Source organism: Protomyctophum bolini (assembly GCF_963924005.1).
Source record: "Protomyctophum bolini genome assembly, chromosome: 12".
NCBI classification, from domain to species: Eukaryota; Metazoa; Chordata; class Actinopteri; order Myctophiformes; family Myctophidae; genus Protomyctophum; species Protomyctophum bolini.
In genome coordinates, this window is record NC_137873.1 from 37,483,068 (window position 1) to 37,499,506 (window position 16,439).

General features: G+C 42.1%; 1 protein-coding gene across 3 annotated transcripts in view; it reads left to right on the forward strand.

The window, feature by feature from the left end:
• The first annotated feature begins 1,244 nt into the window (after positions 1 to 1,244).
• Positions 1,245 to 16,439, forward strand: part of LOC308325157 (guanine nucleotide-binding protein G(I)/G(S)/G(O) subunit gamma-12-like) — a 47,307-nt gene continuing 32,112 nt past the window's right edge. For all 3 annotated transcript variants that reach the window (XM_080777573.1, XM_080777574.1, XM_080777572.1), the window contains exon 1: positions 1,245 to 1,582. The gene's annotated coding sequence lies outside the window, so the exon portion shown is untranslated. The remainder of the gene's footprint in view (positions 1,583 to 16,439) is intronic.

Sequence of the window (16,439 nt, forward strand, 5' to 3'; positions counted from 1 at the left end):
ATCTGAATTCTTTACTGGTTTCTTTGCATTAATCTCATTGTTTTTGTCCTTTGTATGTTAATTATGTTTAGCCTACTCAACATATAGATATGGACAATATTTGCTTTCTTTAAATCAGTTTTATTTTTTATTTTTAAGAGAAGCCAAGTGTGTGTGTGTGTGTGTGTGTGTGTGTGTGGCAACTTATTACTTAAAACCTTTGCTTCTAACATGTAAACAAAATTTAAGAAGGTTGCCTCTTACCGTATATTGATTTTGGAAAATGATGCAAATTCTGGCATATTTTCATATAATGCTCAGATTAGGAGCCCAGATTTGGAGCTCTGGCTCATGGACTTCTGATTTATTCTGGTATTGCCATTAACACCTGAATGCAGCCTGACTACTGACTACTACTAATGTAAACCAACCAGAATTTCAAATGAGAATACATGGTTCTGTTTCAAGCTATTTGGCCATGCAGTTCAAACCTGTCACCCTGCACTGCAGAGCCACTATTACATAGACTTCATAGACAAGCACTTACCTGTTGTTCTGTAGCTGCTGATACCCTTTTAGGATGACCAGAATCAAATCCAAACTGTTCATTTGAAGGACAGAAGTATTTGTGTGGAACCGGGGGGACGGGGCGGCGTTAGCCACTTATTACTCAAATGTGTTGATGTCATATTCGACCATAGGCCTATAATAATGCCTATAATTTTATTATTAAACCCCTCTGATCTCACATTTGGTTTTAAATGCAAATTTTGGTCATGGGTAGTGTGGCTGACTTGGTACCGTAGCCTAGGGGATATGTCTCATGTTATTTTAACAGACTTAATAGTAGGCTACATTTTGCAGGAAAGAGGCAATGAGAAAGCCAACTATTAGGGGACTATAGGGCATTTGAACACTGCTAGTCACAATGTGGGACATGGTCTCAATTTGTGGGACGCCTGAAAAGTCCTGGCAATGAGGGACATCTGGTCACCCTGTGTGTGTGTGTGTGTGTGTGTACTCCAAATATTCAGAATAATAATTATGCGGGGATACTAGTATTAGTGCGCCTCATGAAGGCGACAGGAACGCGACATTGATGTTTTTCTATTCCATCGTCCGCTAGCAGGCAGTGTTCCTCCAGCTCTGCTCAGTTCTAAAGGAGGTTATGCTTCACTCCACAGTTAGTCCACACCCAACGAGAGAGAGAGAGAGAGAGAAGTTCGGCTGTTCCCGTCATGACGAAGCGCTCGAGAGGAGGAGTGAGCGGAGAGAGTGTGGAGTCAAAAAACGAAGAGGAGGGGAGGGTAAAGTAAACGACAATTTAAATATCAACAACGTCAACCGGTGGCGACAGACAAGAGAAAGTGGCACGAATCGGCCGTTTTGAAAGTCCATCGTGTGACACTGACCGAATCCGAATGTTGTTCTTTTAGTAGTGTGTAGTAAACAAATAGGCGTAGTGGTGGTGGTGGTGGTGACATTGCGCTCGGCGGGTCTCCTCCCTCCTGATCCCAGCAGCTTGTTGACGGATACAGCTCGTCTCTCTCCGTCTGTCCAACACTATCCTGACCTGACCTGACTGTACATTAACCCCGTCCAGGTAAGTCAGTCCGCCATGTGTCCGTCTGTCTGTTTGTTTGCCATTGCGTTCACAGCTGCTGACCATTAAGACAAATGATGCCATGCATGGATGAAGCGAAATTCAGTGGCAGTTCCAGTACGCTGCTGTCAGTCAGCGGTGCAATGTTCATTCTGGCATATACTGACCTGTGAAAACAGACATGTAAATGTATGTCTGGCCGCAACAGGTCTCATGTTATTTTGTGCTTCTGCGTGGCATGCAATTAATGCAGAATAGTAACCTATAGGCTAGTAGTACTATACGGTACGCAACAGGTGACCCGGCCGTGACAGAACAACAATAAGCCTGAATGGTTTTCATAAAACGGGTTTATGTTATGTTTTTATGCCTGCTGTCGAATTTATTTTCTTTTGGTAATTTATCGCAAGAGAGTAGGGCCCCACCTGTTGTGTTTTGTATGCTCAAGAGGTAGAGCAGGTCGTCCAATGATCCATGGGTCGGCGGTTCGAATCCCGGCTCCTCCTGTCTACATGTCGAAGTGTCCTTGGGCAAGACACTGAAAATTGCTCCCGATGTGCTGGTTGGTAACTTGGTACCTTGCATGGCTTCCGCCGCAATCGGTGTATGAATGTGTGTGTGTGAATGGGTGAATGTAATGCACACCACAATCTATATGTAAAGCGCCTTGGATAAAGGCACTATATAAATGCACCATTTACCATTTGTATAGCAAGTTGTACTAAATCACACATTGTCATGTCGGTCTATGCACAGGGTTTAATATAGGACTGCAGCCAGAAACAATCATGAACCAATTGGACAGATTATTGCCCTCAACGGGAACACCCCGACAACACAGCAGTGCCATAATTTATGCCATGTTGACATGAACCATCAACAGCTCTGTCCAATCCGTGTCCCTCGATCTGGCCATTAGGGGGACAGAAAGAATACAGACTGGCCATTGATAAGGCCAACTCATTAGTACTCCATTCACTGCCATCAAAGCTCTCCCCTCTACGCCCATTAAGATGAGTGGGCCCACCGCGTTGGGTGGTGATAGAGATTCAACAGCCCTTCATCGCTGTAATGTCTCAGACAGACAGTGTTACATTATAGAAGTCTGGCCTCATGTAACAGGTGGTAAAACACGCAACGATATGAGTAGAAAACCTCTTCTTGAGTGAGGCAGTCTGACACCGGCTCAGAGAAGACACACGGGTTCATTTACAGTGGAAGTGAGGGGGGCTCTTATCATACATCGCATTCCGTGCTCACTGCTCAGCCAAATCAAATCATCACAAACGTCATTCCGGCCAATCACTTTTCACTTTTCTGCCCTCACCTTTTGATATACTTTTCTCAGCCAATCAAATCATCGTGTTCTGCACACAAGCAGACAAAGCTGGGCATAGGAGCGGCTAGCGCCCCTCAGAAACACACAAGTGTTCAAATGGACCTGTACGGATTTCTTTTGTACTACCAGTCAGGGAAGGGAATGTGTCAAAATAACCTGAAATACAAGTACACACGTTATCTGCCACAGTGTGACTGTGCCTTTCTCAAGCCCAGTAAGACCTGGGGGCCATTCAAATGCCTTAATCTAAATCACTAGTTCTCACACTTTCAAGTGACAAGCTGAGAGCTTGTATACTTGTGCGTGGTGGAATGGAGCGATGCAGAATATTCTAAGGCAGTGGTTCCCAAACCTCTCCATGTCAAGGACCCCCAAATTAACACTAACTTAGCCCGCGGTCCCCCATTTGAAATGCGATGCCAAGGGCCCCCATGCTCTAGCAGTGATTCTCAACCCGTTTAATTTCAAGGACCCCCAGTTTGACATGCATTAGTCTAAGGACCCCCATTTAATGGCATTTCTATCTCTCGGACCCCCAATTCATATTGTAAAGTTAATTTAACTCTGAGTGTACAAACTAGCCTCATTTTGCTGTGGGATTCCTCAACCAGGTTTTGACGCAAGTCAGCCAACGTGGTTCTGTTGGTCACTCTAGCTGCTAGCACATGTACAGCATGCCCAAGCTCAGGGTTTCCTGCACAATGTTGTTGACATGGCGCTGCGCCATGCTTGAAATAAATCGCGCCATGCCAAGCTGCCTTTTTAAGGGGGCTAGTGAATCATGGTGTGTGTGTGATATGAAATGTCCAGTACCTCCCCAGTGCCTCCCACTGGGCAGTGTCTGCCCAGTGTCTGCCCAGTGCCTCCCCAGTGTCTGCCCAGTGGCTCCCCAGTACCTCCCCAGTGTCCCCCGAGTGCCTGCCCAGTGTCCCCCTGAGTGCCTCCCCATTGTCTCCCCAGTGCCTCCTAGTGTCCCCCCCAGTGCCTCCCCAGTGTCTCCCCAGTGCCTCCCTGAGTGCCTCCCCAGTGCCTCCCCAGTGTCCCCTCAGTGCCTTCCCAGTGCCTCCCCAGTGCCTCCCCAGTGTCCCCCCAGTGCCAACCTTTGTTGCTGAGTTTATGTGATTTACTGAATAAATATACTGTAATGGCAGACAACATAGATCAGTGGTTCTCAAACATTTTCATGTCAAGGACCCCAACATTGACACTAAGTAGCCCACAGACGCCCCATTTGAAAAGATATGCCAGAGACCCCCATGAGAGAAGATTCTTATGGCTCTAGCAGTGATTCTCAACCCGTTTAGTTTCAAGGTCCCTCCAGTTTGACATGTATTAGTCTACGGACGGACCCCCATTTAATGGCATTTCTATCTCTGGGACCCTCAATTTATATTCTAAAATCGATGTTAATTTAAGTGTACAAATGTACACTCTCAGAGTTACAGACCCATAAGGGTCCATTTGGTTCCAAACTATCACTTAAGCTGCCTGGGGACCCCCTGGAACACTTTGGGAAACCACTGACATAGATGTAACCAGAAAGGTACAACCTAATAGCCACTCTGGAATGTGCCACTGCTCATCTCCTTAAGCCTGATTTACACTTTGGAGGGCGACTGTGTCGTGCGCTGCCTGGAAATGGCCGATTTACAAGCTCACAATGCGTTGCGGATGTGACGCGATGTGGACTTGTAGATTGGCTATTTTTGACGTGCGGCAAGATAAGCATTTACCGGGAATAGACAGTCGGAGAATGCTACTAGACTGGATCTGCCTCCATGTGTCTGTGAGCTCAGATAAACAGCCTGTGTGTCTGCACAAGGAAGACGTGATGCAGTAGCTTCTGCTGGTGGATTAGCCCTGGGGGGGTGGGGGGGGTGAAAGTGAGTGTCAGTGTACTTTAATAATGTGTGAGTATGTAGTGAATTACTGAGCCAAAGGAAGCTTACAAAACAATGGAGACATGTTCTCTCTCTCACACACACACACACACACACACACACACACACACACACACACACACACACACACACACACACACACACACACACACACACTCTCTCACTTCCAGTGCATCTCCAGATAATGTTTTCTGGCCCCTATGTGATCATTAACTTTGTGAATGATGAAATGTCTCTCACACACACACACACACACACACACACAGAGAGAGAGACCCGTATCTCTCACAGATGCACTCTCTTCCTATCCATTAGTGCCTCTAGTAATCATTCAGAGCAGAGGACATGACTGTCAGCCTCTGACGTTAATAGTCACATATGTGTCTGGCAGAACATAACAAATAACTGACCACCGTTAAACCTCGTGTCATTTCTATTTCCAGGAGAGTCACAAACACTGGCATCATAAGAACAAGTTGGGATAATTGGAGCTGTGTGTGATGTATCAATGACAAAATAGCTGTGGTTTTCATTTCATTGTAATTCTCAAGATATACATTCCTGCCCCATTCGTACACTCTTATGGTCGCATCACGAAGTGATGCTTTGTGAACTCTTTTTTGGCAAAGAGATTTGGTGTACTGTAGATGAGAAAAAGAGATCCAAGTACAGTTGTAACTTAACTCAAGTCCGTTTCTCTAGAGGGTTTAAGAGTGGTTAAGTGATATCACCCATGCGTACTTGTGTTGTTGTTGTGTGTATTAGTTGCTAGTTTGTAGCAGCGAGTTTATGCAGAATTTGATCCCCTGCTCCTGAGAGCACATGTGCGAGCATGACACTGATGACATCACATTCACATCCAACACATGATTTAGCAAACAACACTTTAAGGAAATACTATCCTACCTACACTTTCTCTCTCTGTCTGTCTGTCTCTCTCTCTCTCTCTCTCTCTCTCTCTGTTAAATGCCGTAGTTTAAGCTTAGGCGTATGTGTATTGTGCATCAGATTGTGAAAATGTAATAGTATAGTAATAAAATGATTGAAAGAAAGAACTAGTGTATTGTCTGCTATAGCGTGCTGCTTGCTTATTTTATGGACATACATACTGTTGACTTTTACTACTTTGGCATCAGTATAATTCAACAAAAAATACGCACAAATAAATTGCATTAAAAACAGTGCTGCGGGGCTGGTGGGGGCGCGATGCGCAACCGCTGCGCAACCTCCCCTTCCCCCATTTGATAGAGTTGATAGACCGAGAAGGAAGTGGTGAAGATAAAGCGGTTGTACCTCAGCTGGCTCCAGGAAGTACTGGCTCTGGACGGACGCTTGCATTTATTTGTGTTTATAATCGGGTTCTAATCGACCTCAGATGTACGAGTTCACTCAGGAAGTGTTGTCCTATAGCAACTATCTCTGTTTCTGTTCAGAAAGAAAAATGGTGGCTCAGCGGCCATACAATGTTTGTTTTTCTTCCCCCTCTTACATTTATTATCTGACGGTGGCTCATTAAGCATCATCATCATTCACTATTACACTCACCTATTCCTCTGTCTCTAATCTACCATTACATTTCTCAGGCTGTCTCGTCATAGATATAGATTGATATATCCTTCTGGCAAATATGTAGTTTTTTTAGTACCGTGTAATTAAGCGCGGCCTATTTCTTTTTTTGGGGGGGGGGGGGGGGAGTTGTTGAATATTTGTCATTGGACCAAAAATCGGCCATGGGTTTTGGCAATGGGTAATATACAGTAATAGTACAGGAAATCTATGGAAAATACAGGATCAACCTCAAACTAATTGCAAAAAAACCCAAACTCAGCTGATTTTGTATCTTCAATATATCCTGAATAACAGAAAAAAGGCTGCCTGGAATTGTCTGAAGGGGAAGTGTTGAAAATGGCCTGTACAGTTTGGCCACCATTGACATCCTATATAAGGCAAATAGTTTCTAGATAGGCAGACACTAGAAAAACATAGGAAATGTATTTGTCAGTTCAGAGGCACAGGATCATTTATTGAAGAAGTAACCAAGAAGTGTAAATAATGTAAACACAAATAAATTGAAACACTTAACTTTTTAGCCCCGAGACAGCAGTTAAAAATGAGCATGGCTTAATCTGGCACATGTACGGTAGTACAGGGGTTCTCAAAGTGGGGTCCGGGGACCCCCAGGGGGCCTTGAGTGGGTTCCAGGGGGTCACCCACCAGATAAATGATGGATAGTTAGGAATAGGAACCAAATGGACACTGATGTGGCTGTAACTCTGAGAGTGTAGGCTACAAATGGACCCTAAGTTATGACTTATGGTGGTATATAGTCTTGTAGGCAGACAGACATTACAACTATTCCACAATCTCCGAATGCTATATACTGTAGAGTCTGGAACTACACCTCCCGAAATCCGAGTAAGGAAGCTGCCAATATTTTAAAATATCTTCTACATTTTATTATTTTGTATTTCCTTTAGCAGCTAAGCAGCAAGCTATTTATGCTTAGATGATTTCTATTTACACATTAATTCAGGGGTCCTTGACATGGAAAAGGTTTGAGAACCACTGCTGTAGTGTACTCTACATCACATAAGAGTGGTATTTATTGTATTTTTATCCCTACTGTACTGAATAGATTAAAATCAAACGAATGCATTTTATATATCTGAAGGAAGCCTGTAAATTATTCCAGGGTGCAAACTGCAAAGCGTCTTGTCTAATCTTGTTCTGCTGGAGTGAACACCCTTCCTCTCACTCTCAGTGAGAAAAGAAAAGGAAAGTGACATCTCCACCGCACCTAGCCCTGAAACAGCGCAGGCACACCTTAGCGCACAGCCGCGGACAGACGAAGCTGATGCCCGACGTCATTCCGGCTTTTTAGACGGCTCTGGTGGACGGAAAAGAAGCTCCACCCCCGCGGCTGACTGACGCGGAGGAGAGCGTTTCCGGGAATCTGTCCGTCGCGTCAGTCAGCCGCGGAGGTGGAGCTACATAGTCATAATCATGACAGTCGACTCATGACGCAACTGAAGCCAGTTTTACGCGATCGCTATACATTTACACTGAAAACGTGTGCATAAACATTCAGATTTCAAATATAAAGTACACACCAGTCGCCACGTGTGCCACAAATTTGCTGGGACAGCGTTCTTTATACTAGAAATCTGAATGTTTATATACACGTTTGCGCTGTAAATGTAGCGATCGCGTAAAACAGGCGGAAGTTAAGCCATGACGCTCGTGAAGTACATTTGAGAAGCGCAACATTGATTATTTACTTTTTGCATTTCTCTAGACTTTTAAGTCCTATTGACTCTGAGCATGTCTTTCAAGAAATGTACTTGCCTTGTCTTTAGTTTATTCACACTAGTGACTTTTTAATTTCAAGGACTCCAAGTTTGTGATTTGATTTCATACATACCGGTACGTACATACATACATACATACATACATACATACAAAGAAAACGTGTTCATTTAACTCTGAGAAATGGAACACTGGAAAGGAATTGTGGAACCAAAATGGGTCCATTTCATGTGCACAGACCCATAAGGGTCCATTTGGTTCCTTCCTAACTATTAATCATTTATGTGGGGACCCACTGGAACCCCCTCAAAGACCTCTGGTAGTCCCCATGTTGAGAACCAGTGGCCTCTATAGTACCCACCTATCGGCCACCTCTCCACCACTCTGGGATGGCAAATAATCATGAAAGATAATGCATGATGTTTGGTAAATGATAGACCTCAAAAACATGTACATTGTACAACCTTGTGTGCCTTCCATGTTGAGCCTTGGCCTGAGTTTGGCATGTATCTGAGGCGGTGCATCCTCGCTGCTGATTGGACAGAAAGTAGGAAGCCGATAAGATGGGCGTGTTTTAGAGTGTAAACCTATGAACAAGGGTGTCTGTCTCCAGACAGACAGTGATCCGAGGTTAGTTTTGTAACAAGTTGCTACTAACTGTAAAAGATTACAAAATGAAGAATATATGCTGATTGCGTTGCATTCTCTTCTTCCCTTGCTTTGTTTTCTTGGAGAAATGGCACAAAAAATACACAAAAAACTATTTTCACCCACTTTCTTTAACTTTTTTTTACTACATCTTAAAACTGTGATGTGACAATGAAGCTGGTATACTTAGTTCAGTTGGTCCCCTCTTTTTTTCTGTACGCTAGTAAAACAAATCTCTTTTGTAAATACCCTGCGAGATTACAATGCTTTGTGTTGCAACACGCTGTGAGCTCGCTGATCGTCTACTTTACCCCCCAAATGTCCACCTATTTATCCCATTCTGACCGGGCACCCATTTTGGTGTTAGCATCATGTTATGCTTTACCTATTGAAAAACAGCAGATCTACAAGCTCATATCGCGCCACCGAGTGGCGCGATACGAGCTTGTAGGTCTGCTATTTTTGAAAAATCGAAGAACGACTGACATTTTTAGAATCTGATCTCAGGTCAGAATGGGTTAATCAGACCAGTGTGTGTCCAGTGGAAACCTCGTATGAATCTGATCTCAGGTCAGAATGGGTTAATGTGACATGCCCAGAATAGGGAACACAGCTGATGCCAATGTTCATGATGTGGTGGTGAATCAGGGTCCCATAGCATGTCGAAGCAGGACTAGGGTGTCTTTATAAAATGCTATTGACAATTGGCCCATTGTTCAAAGTTTCCTTACTTGTTACACCTTGTGTACGGGGTACAGAGGAGTATGAACTATGTATAGAGTTTGTTTGGAGAGCGGTTTAGATAATGCCTAATGCCTCATATTTTCAGGTTGAAAATATTATAATACAGAGTAGGATGAAGTAACGCTTTCGATGTGCATTTCAAGTAACAGTTGATGTTTTTCATATTCAGAAATTGAAGCAATGTTTAGTGTTTGCGGATTGCGATACAAAGGCCAATCAGTAGCCTGACCAGTTTGTTTGGGGGATTGTCTGGAGCCTTGTTTTTAGGGCCTTTTTGGTGCTATGGTGCCATGAGTGACATAAGATTAAACTTCATCATAATTTAATAACATTGTTGGACTTGTCTTCACAGAAGACTCCACCTCCCTACAGCATGCTATATTAGAGATAATGCTTGACATCGTGATAGTGTCTCTTTCTTTAAGTGTGTATTTGTGGATGGAAAAGAGACAATGTGTGAGAACTAAAGGGGACGGGAGGAGAGATGACAATAGGTTACGGATCTATCGTCACAGCAAGGGCCTGTTGCCATGTGGAAAGTTGCCACTCTGTTCTCTCTACCTGTTGTTCAACTGTACACAATGCTACCTATATTCACTCTGCTTCTGAGAGTCTTTCACTACCTCCACGGTAATGTGGAAGTCATTCCCTATGCCTACTGTGATCCTATGTGTGGATAGGATATCATCATAAAATAAATTATCTAAATGCACTATGCACTTAATTTCACAATTCAACGTCTATGTTGTATGTGTTTTCCAATATGTCAATATCCGCAATTTTCCCCCCCAATTTTTTCATTTCATCCAATATTGTTAACAAATGAACCCATACAGTATAACTTCATGCTATATTGTACACTAAAGTATATAGGCTACACTAACAGAGTATGTATGATGTTACTGTTGTTAAAAAAAATACCCTATTGGCCTGAATGTAAGGGCTTAGCTATAGGTCAATTGGTCATAGACATCATGCAAATATTCTTGAATGTCCCACATGATGAGCTCAGTCCATAGGCTCCGTCATTTATATAAAAAGGTTCTTGTGTTCCAGTGTACTGTAGCCTTAACCCATTCTGGGTGGGAATTTATACCATTTACCCCTTTTGGTGTTTTAACCCATTCTGAACGGGAACTCATTTTGGTGTTGGCATCATGTTATGCTTTAGCTATTGAAAAACAGCAGATCTACAAGCGCATAGGTGGCGCGCTATTATTTTAATCTTTTTGAAAAATAATTAACTAAAATATTGGCTTCTGGGGGGGGGGTCCCTGGAACTACATACATATTTTGAAATGGGGGTCCGTGGCCCAATAGAGATAATTCTGGGGGTCCTTGACAACGTGAAAAAGGTTGAGCACCACTGACATAGAAACATGGGTTTTTAAGAACATTTTCTTAAGCCTTTCAAGCCTTTTTATCGACCTCAGTCCAACCAGAAACCTAAATGTCTCCCTTGGACAAGAGGGGATTATTCCCCTTTGAAGAGCGCTGCATGTTTGTTTTCCCTTTGAATCCAGGTGGTAATACTTGTACACCAATGTTTTATAATGTAGTAAGAGTAAAACAAAAAGAAAGAAAAAAAATGGATTTATACAGCTTTTAGAGTCCAATTCTAAAACTACTCCCTAAAGTTGTAGATGCTGTCTAAATACAATCTTCTACACAAAAACAAAGTGTAGATGAACTCCAAATACATGTCATTGTGTAAAAACAGTCGTATATCATACTTTAATTCAGACGGGTCTGATTTTAGAGGTTGTTGTGGTTTATATTTTGTCTTAGTTTGTCCTAGATTTTGTGTTAGATTGACAACTTTTTTTTGTTTTTGACGAATATAAATGATCTTTTCTCTATCCTCGGCTACTAACTCGTCCTGTTAATTAAATAATCATCGCTCAACATCTCATTGACATAATCAGTTGTATTTAGGTCGGTTTAAAAAAAAATCACTTTGTACAGTGTGTAGCACTGTAGGAATTCAAAAACATAAAAAAAGAAGTCTTTGAGAATAAATTAAAACTGGAGGCAGGCCGGAGTGAAATCCAGTTTAGAATGCCTTGAGGTGAAATTCCTCTTTATGTTATCACCCTCTGCTTCCTCCCTGTGGTGACATGGTGAAACTGCAGGATGTTTAGCAGGCGTTCCACATCAACCCAAAAACACTGTTCTAGAGTGTTAGAGGGGCAGGGGCCTGAGTATTTTTGTCCTGACTTTTGGACAAAAATAGCAGATATACAAGCTCACAACACGTCGCAGCGCGACGCGCTGAGAGCTTGTAGATCAGCTATTTTCGGGGCGCAAACCCAGCACTCGTCTCTTTATCTACTGGAGATGTGGTGTATACGACATGGATTTCTAAACAAATTTGTTCAACGCAAAATACTGTGTTCCAAGTTCAGGTGACTTCGGGGGGGAAAAAAGCTATTCTCCTGAATGCTGCCTTCCGGCATGGCATGGAAAGGAGAGGAGGTGCATTTGCGCTTCTTTAACCATAGTAAATGCTGCATTCGTTGGTCTGGAGAGGGCAGTTGTTTTACAGACGGGTAAAAGGGGCAGGGGCTGAAGCCCCCTTTGATGTCTATGTGTGTACGCCCCTGGTTGGTGCAGCCATTAACCCAATAGTCTGTGTTTTACTTGGTATCTCCCTCTCTACTCTCAGCAGACTTCTTTCTCCTTCTCTCTCCCCCCCTTGCTGTCTCAATTCTCATTTTAGCCATTAAAAACAGACTGGTGCTCAAACCTTTTCATGTCAAGGACTGCACAAATTATATGGCCGCCGACCCCAATCTGAAAATATGTTTTTCCAGTGACCCCCCCATTCAGAAGCAAAGATTTGAGTTAAAAACGTTTGCTGCGAAATAATATATATTCAAAGAACGTTTTCACGATTAAAAAAACAAATAGCAGATCTACAAGCTTGTAGCTAAAGTTTAAAATAATGGTTAAAGGACAACTTTAGTTTGGCATTCGAACATGGGGATAAATATGTATTTTGTTTACAACATTTTATATTTTTATTATTTACTATAGTCCTACTAGATCCCAGGAAATTACATCTGGTCACAAAAGATCACCGATTGTGAAGGGGGTGACAAACTGACCTGTTGAGCTATACAACACAGTATGGCAGCCCCCTAGAGTAGCCTACCCCCTTCACATTCAGTAGATTTTTTGTGGCCAGATGTAATTTCCTGGGGTCTAGTAGGACTATAGTAAATAATAAAATAAGTAAATCGCTATAACATTGTGTAAAAAAATACATATTTAGCCCCATGTTCGAATGCCCCCGCCCCCCCTGTCAAAAATAGCTCATCTTTTACTTACTCTAATAACAACCTAAAACATGAACCTTGGTTGAAAAAAAAACTAAAGTTGTCCTTTAAGAACTGGACACCAGTTTTCTGAAAAACGTATCAGTGGTGCTCAAACATTTTCATGTCAAGGAACCCACAAATTATGTATTTGGCCCCAATCTGAAAATATGTTGTTCCAGTTCAAAATGTTTGCTGTGAAAGAATATATATTCAAAGAATTTTGCACGTTTTCACGATTAAAAAAACCAAATAGCAGATCTACAAGAGTGCCGAGCTATACGAGCTTGTAGATCTGCTATTTTTTCAACAGCTAAAGTTTAAAATAATGGTTAAAGTGGTTAAAAGCTATAAGGTGACAGTGACACTGACGTGTCCTCAGGTCTAAATGGGTTAAAAAGGATAACACACGAAGCCCTAAGCCAAAGGCCTTGTTTGCATTGTGGTCCTGTGTATTCAATTAATCAAGATTGGTCAGAGAAGAACCCATAATAGCACACCTTACCTCGATATCACTGACTGTTCCCTGTAGTGCTGCCTCTGTTAACCCATTCTAGACGAGAACCCCTTTTGATGTTTTAAGCATTGTTATACTTTAGCTATTGAAAAATAGCAGATCTATAAGCTCATAGCGCGGCACTCTGTGCTTGTAGGTCTGCTATTTTTGAAAAATCGTGAAGATGTGGCGCAAATCTTTGAATATATATTTTTCAGAGCGAACGTTTTTTTTAACTCAAATCTTTGCTTCTGAGAGGGTCCCTGGAAAAAACGGTCTAAATGGATGAAATCGCCCCTGGCGGGTGTGATCTTTGAGGGGCGCTCCTATATACAGCTTTTGTCCCCACACGTCTCAATATTTGCCATTGACAATGAAGAGAAATTAGGTCAAATGTCCACCAAATATGACCGAAAATTTAACCAAACAATCACATAAATTCAGTTGTTCATGAGATGATGTATGATGATGAGAGCTCCCCTCACGAGTGTGGTTTTTTTAAAGATACAATTAGACATTGTATACATTATTTTAGGTAGGAGAGTGTAGAGAGACAGGAACAAAGAGAGAGGAGAGATAATTATGCAAGTTGACGCAAGTCGGATTCAAACTCCCTGCAAATGAGAAGTGATAAAAGATTTTGGTCAGTTTAGATTCATCGTCCACCCCATGTCAGTCACACAGCAATGACTTTTTGTTTCTTTTGTCTTTACAATTAATCAAACTTCCCATTTCCTAATTAAAATAAAAAGGAGTTTAGTGCCAGTCACATTTTTAAATTCTCCTTTCATTGTCAATGGGAATTTAATGTTTGTGTAAGGCGAAAACCTACACTAATATAGGAGGGGCTGGTGCCCCTCAAAAGAAAAAGAAAGATGCCAGGTGCTTGCCATAAAAATATGGCAATATTAGAACAAGATGCAATACTTGCTTCAGCCACACAGTGGTGCACTCCACCAACATTCTGACACTACTTCACTGCCTGCATTATTATCTAACAGTGTCTTATGTTTGCAAAACCTTGATTCCTGCTCTGTAAGGCAACAATAATCTCTCAAGAGTTTTAGCAAATATTTAAAAGGACAAAATGTTCCCCTAAATGGGAACGTTCTGTTGTTGTTCATGTTCTGCATGTTCTGGTGTGCCTTTGGGATTACACTCATAAATCTGCCAAAAAATCACACTTATCATCATACATCATCATATCTCATTCTGGCCAGTCACAATTTGCGTCCTCACATTTCCGTCCTCACTTTTGTCCTCAATGTTTGTTACCTGAAAGAGAAATTAGACATTTGCCCGGGACCCAAAACTAATGAAAATATTTTCACTACATCTTAAACATTTAGTTTTCTGACTTATGGAATTCCGTAAATCTTTCTTTTTTCACGAAACAAATATATTTTTACACAAACACTTTTGCTTTTTGAAATAATAACAATTAAAAAGTGTAGGAAAAAAGAAAAGCACACACGTGTGAAGTGAGGGGCGCTAATATATGAATGTCTAACTCATGTTGATCAGGTGATGTAAAACCAACGGTGAAAACGCAAACATTCAATTCTCTTTATTGTTAATGGCATTTAATATTTGTGTTAGGGACAAGATGACGTACATTTTCCCTTCATTGTCAATGGTGTTTTTAAAACAAACATTGAACTAAAACTATATATATATATATATATATATATATATATATATATATACACAGGTTTAATGTTTTTTTTTAGTTCAATGTCTGTTTTAAAAACACCATTGACAATGAAGGGAAAATGTACGTCATCTTGTCCCTAACACAAATATTAAATGCCATTAACAATAAAGAGAATTGAATGTTTGCGTTTGCATATGTATAAAAATAAAGAGACCCACAAGCATGTGTCCGCGACCCACACATGGGTCTGGGAAACGGTGCTATAGTCGAGGGCAGAGGTTCCCAAGTAGCCCCCTCTGGTGGTTCACAGAGGAGTCGCCCAAAAAAGGGGCAACAAAGACATTATATTACTTTAAATTTATATATTATATTACTATTAGGTGTTTTTTTTTGCGGCTTACGCCTTTTTTATTGTTTTATTTTTTAAGGGACAGACAGTAGGCTGACAGGAAACGGGAGAGAGATGGGGGGGAAGACATGCAGTAAAGGCCGTGTCGGGGCTCGGGAGTCGAACCCGCGGCACACTGCGACTGGATTACCAGTCGGGTGCCCAGACGGTTACGCCACCGCCTGGGCCCGCAGGTAGTTCTTCTGACCAAGCAATTGATTGAAATAGGCCATCCAGCTGTGCTGAAATGAGCATGACCGCACACCTAGCAGTTCATAGAATGTTTGAGAACGGATTCATCACATCACAGAAATATCAGCAGCTGTGCTGATTAGTGATTTAGACAAGAGTTTTGTCAGAGCAGCAGCATTATTGGCTTATGGGAATGGGACAAAAAGGCCAGGTATATATATATATACGCTCCTGTATTTTTTTTAACATCAGTCATTATGGTGGTATATTTTCTGAGGTGGTACTTCAGTATAAGAAGGTTGGGAACCGTGTGCTCTAGAGGTATTGTACAACATGGCATGAGGGTTCAAAGGTTACAACTCTGACTGCAGGTTACCGTGGCGACCGTTACAACCTGTTCTGTCTATGTGGATGCTAGACCTGTCTGTGTTCATTGATGAATGAATGTACTCTATTCTTCTGTCTGTCCACGCACACACACACACACATGTGTACGCGCACACGTACAGTACACACAGTCACACACATAAGCAAACACCATCTGCCATGCTGCCTTTGCCAGGTGGTCTAAAGATAGGCGTTGCTAAACTCATCCATTACTAATTTCCAATTTCACTCGTGGAGTGATATGCAAGTGTGTTGTGTGAGCTAAATGCGGGTGCATGTGTGTGCAACTGTGCATGTGTAGTTGTGTACGCGCGTGCATGCATGCGGGCGTGTGTGTGGCTGTGTGCGTGGGTTATTATCAGATCAGTGACATCACGTCACATGTGTCTGCCCGGGCACTTTGTGCTAAATGCCGGGAAGGTTCTCCCACTCACAGGAAAGACACACCTTTCAGGAGAAAATGCACTCTCACACTGTGCTCTCCT